This window comes from Lepus europaeus, chromosome 20 (assembly GCF_033115175.1).
Source record: "Lepus europaeus isolate LE1 chromosome 20, mLepTim1.pri, whole genome shotgun sequence".
Lineage (NCBI taxonomy): Eukaryota > Metazoa > Chordata > Mammalia > Lagomorpha > Leporidae > Lepus > Lepus europaeus.
Window position 1 is genome coordinate 3,900,388 of NC_084846.1, and position 8,740 is coordinate 3,909,127.

Genomic DNA, 8,740 nt, shown 5'->3' on the forward strand with positions numbered 1-8,740 from the left:
GAGGCAGGAGGTGCCTGTGTACTCAGCAGGCCTTATTTTTTCCTCAACATCCTTATCCTCAATGTTTCTTTTTGGTAGAAATTAGTTTTTGTGCCAACCATATCATGGGTTAAAATGATGAGAATTTTTTTTCCATGAACCCTTCCAACAAATTGGGAATTTTCTTAACACAATCAAGATAGGTGAATGATGTAATTCAAGGTTGGCTAGGGTATGGGCTCTTTGGAACTCATCCCAAAGATTTGGCTGCATCTGTGTGGAAGCTAAACCTAGTTCTTCAATAACATAAGCAAAACATGGGTGGACAGGTCACTATCATTTTGTGTAGGTCAAACATATCATGGTAGATTCATTTAAAATTCTATTTAAGTTCAATAAATGAAACCCAAGCTCAATTTTGGTTCAACAAATACAAATTGATCCATAGACTTTTCAGAATTCACAAGTTCTCCTTAAAGACACCTTGTGTTATCTGGTAGGGCCAAAGTTACAAAAATAGGAACATTCTATAATTTTAAACCTATGTATGCAGACTACTTATGTTATGTTCCATCTCTACCCTTGGACTACTTTATAATACTGTGATTTTCCTTTGACATTAAATATCAGTGTGTGACCAACAGAAAGCTTGCCGAATCCGCACACAATATTGCAACTATTCACAGTCTGAGCTAAGCTTTATCTTCTGGACTTATGATGCCTTCTATAAGGCATATTAGGCATACATCTTTGGGACCCTTTGAAAAATTCACTGTAAATTATTCCAAGTTACTAACTGTAAATAAGAACACAGACTATTTCAACTACTCTTACTACAAGTAAAAAAAAATTAATTAGATGGTGAAATAAACTCTGTGAGTTTTTTTTACATACAGTATTTGCCTGTTCCCTGGACTTTAATCTCTTTGACTAATTTAATCTATTTGTCCCATGAGTTACTAAATATAAGTAATGGATTCAGAAAATGTAGAAGTAAACTCCAGACAAATCCAACTATAATCCAGGAAGAAGTCATCCTCAGTACCTAGTGATATTGCTTTCAAGAGGAGCATAAGAGTTTCCTCTGCAAATGGACACATGTTACATTGGTGATGTAGAGTCTTGTCAATGTATACATTGTGGACTAATGCTTCTTCATGTGTGGAAGGTGTGGACCATGGCAGCAACGTGGGGCATGGTTGTGGATGAGGCCATCCCCATGCTGCACTCTGTCATTCTGAGCACAGAGAAGATGACATTTCACATGCACATTGCTTTAAGGAGTGTGACTTTTGCTCACAGAAGGAATGAATTTAGGCAAGATACCCAGAGGCTCCGTATGCTTTGAAATTCCAAGTGAGGAAAGCATGAACATTGGATGTAGCACCATCATAACAATGGTCTTTCTCTCATTTTTCTCCATGTCTCTGGGGAGCACAACCCCTATCTCAGAAAACACTGTTATATATTTACTCTGAGACTAATGTAAATCTTTACTGCATTGGTGTCTTTCAACTTTGGGGGTCATGTGTTAGCAACGCATAACCTGACGTACCTTGGAAATAAAATCATTTCCAGCACAGAATCCTCCAAAACTACTATGTTCTGTGTTTGGCAGTGATATGTGCGAAAGAATCTGGGATGGGTGTACTCATTAGCAAAACCCTTAAATCGCTTGAGTATTTTATCATCATTCTATATTATTTTTTGAAAGATTTTTATTTATTTCCTTTAAAGATAGAGTTACAAACAGTAAGAGGGGAGACAGAGAGAAAGGTCTTCCATTTGTTGGTTCACTCCCCAATGGTCGCAATGGCTGGGCTGCGCCAATCTGAAGCCAGGAGCCAGGAGCCTGCTCTGGGCTCCCACAGAGGTGCAGGGGCCCAAGGACTTGAAACATCTTCCAATGCTTTCCCAGGCCATAGCAGAGAGCTGGATTAGAAGAAGAGCAGCTGGGACTAGAACCAGCACCCATATGGGATGCTAGCAGGGCAGGCAGAGGATCAACACATTGCGCCACAGTGCTGGCATCATCAATTTCATATTAAAGAACATAATTACCTACCTTTAGAAAACATTATTTAAAATTTTAATGTAAAATAAATAAATGAGTTATCACATGCATATTTACGAAAATAAGAAAATCAGTAATGTCATGAAAATTCATATCACACAAAATACTACTTTTAGAATTTTAACACTCAACTTATTTATATTTATGTATTGTTATATTTGAATAATAGAGAGTTTTGTTTCTTCAGTATCTTCATTATTATCAAAAACTTTTCACTTGGAAGTCACTCCTTTTGGGGAGTGTGTTTTTAGTTGTTTTAAGTTTTAGAAACTCGCCTAAAACATGAATAAATAAAACCAAGAAGTTTTCACTAAAATAAACATATATATTCACTGCATTTTCCTCAGAACCATTTGAAATATCCTGTGCACTCAGAAGAGCTCGAGGTACATACCCAAACATATATTTTTACAAGAATACTCAGGACGAACTGTTCATAACACTGGAAGTGTGGAGACAACACAAATCATCACCTGTGAATGATTGAATAAGTTGAATATGGCAGATCCATAAGGCTTAATGTTCTACAGCTATAAAAATAATGAAGGATACCTGCTATAACTTGGATAAATTGAAAATGTAATGCCATGTGAAAGAAGCTAGATCTAAGAGGTCTCATATGACCTCATTCCATTGCCAGGAACTCTCCAGAGTCGGTAAAGACATAGCAACCAAAGAGAAGAATGGTTGCATGAACCACGTTCATGCAAGTTTGCAAGTGGCTGTTTAGTGGACAAGGCTTTGATTATGGGATGATGCAAAGGGCGTCAATCTACACAGACATGATAATTGCATAAACTTGTGAACATACTTTATAAAAAGTCAGTGTAGGGGCCAGTGCTGTGACTCAGTAGCCTAATCCTCCACCTTGCAGCACCTGCACACCGGGTTCTAGTCCCAGTCGGGATGCCAGATTCTGTCCCGGTTGCCCCTCTTCCAGGCCAGCTCTCAGCTGTTGCCAGAGAGTGCACTGGAAATGGCCCAAGTGCTTGGGCCCTGTATCCCATGGGAGACCAGGAGAAGCACCTGGCTCCTGCCTTCGGATCAGCATGGTACGCCGGCCACGGCGGCCATTGGAGGGTGAAACAACGGCAAAAGGAAACCTTTCTATCTGCTCTCTCTCTCACTGTCCACTTTCTCTGTCAAAAAAAAAAACAGTGTAGAATTTGAATGTAAAAGTAATGTAATACCACATCCTTGTACATTACTTCAGTGGTTCCCACAGGGTATGTGAATTTCAACACAATAATAGCATCATTGTCCCCTGGAATATGAACACTAAGCAAAGGAAAAAAGAGAAAGCAGTCAAATGATTACAGAATACGGCTTATAATTGTGTTTCTACCTATAGTTGTGATAAAGATATGCTATCCAAATAACAAGACAGTAAATATTGACTAAGATGTTTGTGAACAATACAGCATAAAATTTGAAGAATGCTCAAGAATTAGTTGACTCTTGTGTTTGGGAAATAAATTCCACTTAAATTATAACAACAAAAGGAAAAATAAAAGACCTTCAGGAAAGCAACATAAAGCAGGTATATCTGTGATTTGTTTTCAATGATGAACATTTATAGCATCTACATTAATAAGCAAAAAGGAAATTAATTAGTGTGCATATTTTCAGGGATAACCCTACCATATAAAATGATATTGCCATTTATAAGTAGATGGTCTGCTGTGTTTCAGTTTAAACAGCGATTCCTGATCAAATATAAGTTGGCTGTAGATGTTTGGATTGATATCTGGTGTTTCTATTCTGTTCCATTGGTCTATCCATCTGTTTCTGTACCAGTACCATGCTGTTTTGATAACTACTGCCCTGTAGTATGTCCTGAAATCTGGTATTGTGATGCCTCCGGCTTTGTTTTTGTTGTACAAGATTGCTTTGGCTATTCGAGGTCTCCTGTGTCTCCATATGAATTTCAGCATCATTTTTTCCAGATCTGAGAAGAATGCCTTTGGTATTTTGATTGGTATTGCATTGAATCTGTAAATTGCTTTTGGGAGAATGGACATTTTGATGATGTTGATTCTTCCAATCCTTGAACATGGAAGATTTTTCCATTTTTTGGTATCCTCTTCTATTTCTTTATTTAAGGTTTTGTAATTTTCATTGTACAGATCTTTAATGTCCTTGGTTAAGTTTATTCCAAGGTATTTGATTGTTTTTGTAGCTATTGTGAATGGGATTGATCTTCGAAGTTCTTCCTCAGCCGTGGCATTGCCTGTGTATACAAAGGCTGTTGATTTTTGTGCATTGATTTTATATCCTGCTACTTTGCCAAACTCTTCAATGAGTTCCAATAGTTCTTAGTAGAGTTCTTGGCAACTCATTACTTCAGCCTAGGGTGGTTACTGGTGCCATAAACTAGAGTGTCAATTTGTTGGGTCAACAACAGAAGTCACTGTGCACTTGCTCCTCATGTGGGATCTGTGTCCTTAATGTGCTGTACATTTTGATTTAATGCTATAACCAGCACTCAAACAGTATGTTTCACTTTGTGTTTCTATGTGGTTGCAAACTGTTGAAATCTTTACTTAATGTATACTAAATTGATCTTCTGTATATAAAGAGAATTGAAAATGAATCTTGATGTGAATAGAAGGGCAGAGGGAGCGGGAGAGGGGAGGGTTGCGGGTGGGAGGGAAGTTATGGGAGGGGGAAGCCATTGTAATCCATAAGCTGTACACTGGAAATTTATATTCATTAAATAAAAGTTTAAAAAAATACCAAAGACATTCTTCTCAGATCTGGAAAAAATGATGCTGAAATTCTTATGGACTCACAGGAGAACTTGAATAGCTAAAGCAATATTGTACAAAAAAAAAACAAAGCTGGATGCATCACAATACCAGATTTCAGGACATACTACAGGGCAGTTATAATCAAAACAGCATGGTACTGGTACAGAAACACAGGGATAGACCAATCGAACAAAATAGAAACACCAGAAATCAATCCAAACATCTACAGCCAACTCATATTTGATCAAGGATCTAAAACCAATTCCTGGAACAAGGACAGTCTATCAACAAATGGTGCTGGCAAAACTGGATTTCCATATACAGAAGCATGAAACAAGACCCCTACCTTACACCTTATACCTTACACAAAAATCCACTCAACATGGATTAAAAATCTAAATCTATGACCCAATGCCATCAAATCATTAGAGAACATCAGAAAAACCCTGCAAGATATAGGCACAGGCAAAAACTTCTTGGAAAAATGCTAGAGGCACAGGCAGTCAAAGCCAGAATTAACGGTTGTGATTACATCACATTGAGAAGTCTCTGTACTGCAAAAGAAACAGGAAAGTGAAGAGGCAACTAATAGAATGGGAACAATATTTGCAAATTATGCAACTGATAAAGTATTAATAACCAGAATCTACAGAAAGATGAAAAACTCCACAACAACAAAACAAATAAGCCACTTAAGAGAAGGACCAAGGACCTGAATAGGCATTTTTCAAAAGAGGAAATCCAAATGGCCAACAGACATACGAAAAAAATGTGCAGGATCACTAGCCATCAGGCAAATGCAAATCAAAACCACAATGAGGTTTCACCTCACCTCGGTTAGAATGGCTCACATACAGAAATCAACTAACAACAAATGCTGTTTAGGAAGTGGGGAAAAAGGCACACTAATCCACTGTTAGTGGGAATGCAAACTGGTAAACTCACTATGAAACACAATTTGGAGAATCCTCAGAAACCTGAATATAGCCCTACCACATGACCCAGCCTTGGAATTTACACTCATCACACTCCTTGGAATTTACCCAAAGGAAATCAAAGTGGCAAATAAAAGAGCTATCTGCACCTCAATGTTTTTTGCAGCTCAAATCACAATAGCTAAAACCTGGTATCAACCTAAATGCCCATCACCAGGAGACTGGATAAGGAAATTATGGGATATGTACTCTAGAATACTATACAGCAGTAAAAAAAATGAAATCCAATTATTTGCAACAAAATGGAGGAATCTGGAAAATATCATGCTGAGTGAAATAAGCCAGACCCAAAGGGACAAATAGCATATGTTCTCCCTGATCAGTGACAACTAACTGAGCACCTAAAAGGTAAACTGTTGAAGTGAAATAGACACTATGAGGGAACAATGACTTGATCAGCCCTTGTCCTAACTGTTGAGGAACAACTTACTATTTTATTTATTTTAGTATTTTTTGTTCTACTTAATACCATTGGTTGAACTCTTTAATTAACACAAAATTATTCTTAGGCATTTATATTTAACTGAAAAGTGATCCCTGTTAAATATAAGAGTGGGAATAAGAGAAGGAGGAGATGTACAATTCGGCACATGCTCGCTCGGACTTACCCCTAATGGTAGAGCTAGAAACGTGCTAGGGAATTCCAATTCAATCCCATCAAGGTAACGTACCAATGCCATCTCACTAGTCAAAGTGATCAGTTTCAGTTCATAATTGATCATAATGATAGGTTTAAGTGTCAAAGGGATCACATAAACAAGACTAGTGTCTGCTCATAATAACTGATAAAATTAAAAAGATTACGATCCAACATGGGAAGCAGGATACACAGTAGATTCATAGAATGGCAGATGTCCTAAACAGAACTCTGGCCTCAGAATTGGCACTTAAGGCATTCTGATCTGGCTAAAAAGCCCAGGAGAGTTTCTCAGGCATGGAAAGCCAAGACACTGTGCCAAAAAAAAAAAAAAACCGACCTAAATGAAAGATCTCTGTGAGTAAGGCCAGTGCCGTGGCTTAACAGGCTAATCCTCCACCTGTGGCACCGGCACACAGGGTTCTAGTCCCGGTTGGGGCGCCGGATTCTATCCCGGTTGCCCCTCTTCCAGGCCAGCTCTCTGCTATGGCCCAGGAAGGCAGGGGAGGATGGCCCAAGTCCTTGGGCCCTGCACCCACATGGGAGACCAGGAGAAGCACCTGGCTCCTGGCTTCGGATCAGCGCAATGTGCCAGCCACAGCGGCCATTGGAGGGTGAACCAATGGCAAAAAGGAAGACCTTTCTCTCTGTCTCTCTCTCTCACTATCCACTCTGCCTGTCCAAAAAATAAAATAAAATAAAATAAAAAATCAAACATTTGAAAAAAAAAATCTCTGTGAGTGACAGCCCAGTGGAAAGAAGGGACCATCAAAGAAGGATTTCTCTGAAGGGAGGAGAGAACTTCCACTTTGATTATGGCCTTGTCTAAATAAGATTGGAATCTGTGAACTCAAAAGGCTTCCATAGCCTTGGCAGCTCATGACAAGAGCCTTGGGTGATTACTAACGTCATAAATAAGAGTGTCAATTGTTAAATCAACAACAGGAGTCACTGCATTTACTCCCCATGTAAGATCTCTATCCTTAATGTTTTTTCTATGCAAATTAATGGTAAAACTAGTATTCACATAGTACTTTATACTTTGTGTGTCTGTGTAGGTGCAATCTGTTGAAATCTTTGCTTAGTATATACTAAGTTGATCTTCTGTATATGAAATAATTGAAAATGAATCTCCATGTAGAATTGGGGATGGGTGCTGTGGCACAGAGGTTTAACACCCTGGCCTGAAGCACTGACATCCCATATGGGCACCTGTTCAAGACCCAGCTGCCTCACTTCTGATCCAGCTCTCTGCTATGGCCTGGGAAAGCAGTAAAAGATGGCCCAAGTCCATGGGCTCCTGCACCCACGTGGTAGACCTGGAGGAAGTTCCTGGCTCCTGGCTTCGGATCGGCATAGCTCTGGCCATTGCAGCCACTGGAGAGTGAACCATCAGATGCAAGACCTCTCTCTCTCTCTCTCTCTCTCTCTCTCTCTCCTCTCTCTGTGTAACTCTGACTCACAAACAAATAAATAAATATTTCAAAAAAATGAAGAATGGAATGGGAAAAGGAATAGGAGATGGGATGGTTTGCAGGTGGGAGGGTGGTTAAGGGGGGAAAAACGGCTATAACCCAAAAGTTGTACTTTTGAAATTTATATTTATTAAATAAAAGTTTTCCAGAAAAAAAAGCTAATTAATAGAGATGGAATTGGTACAGAAAGAGATGGCAACCCAAATGCATATATATAAATACCAAATGTGTTCCTTCATATATTCTAAAACCTTAGGCATATATGATTTGAGTAATTATCATACTATGGTACACCCTAAATCAAGAGATTATGATTGACACATTCATCCTTGTGGAGACCATACATATTTGCCTTTGTCACTTTTATTCCATTCAAGTTTCAATCACCTCTTTATGGAGGATCTCAGCCAATGGCCATTATTTCATATTGTGTTGCCAGAGTGGGACAATCCTAGGGAATTTTTCAAGTGTTTTCCATAACAACAGAGGTTGAATTCCTAATGCATAGTTAGTTCCTAAGTAATGGAACCCTCACACTCCAGATTCAGAATCCTAGAAATGGATTAAACATGAACCATCTCCGTGTGACTATATGTGTTCATATGAACAATGTGATACCATTCATTTCTCTGTTGGCCTATACATTTTTGAGTAGTTACCCAAAATTGTGGGTACAATTGTGTGCCTACAATATGCTATCATTAGAATATTTTATATAGAATTTAAAGCTCCAGCTCAGACAAGGATGACAGCTTGCTAAAAACATTATCAGGCATACCTGTTGCATGAATCATTGCCATGTTAGAGAGATGTTGGATGAAGTCCAGGAG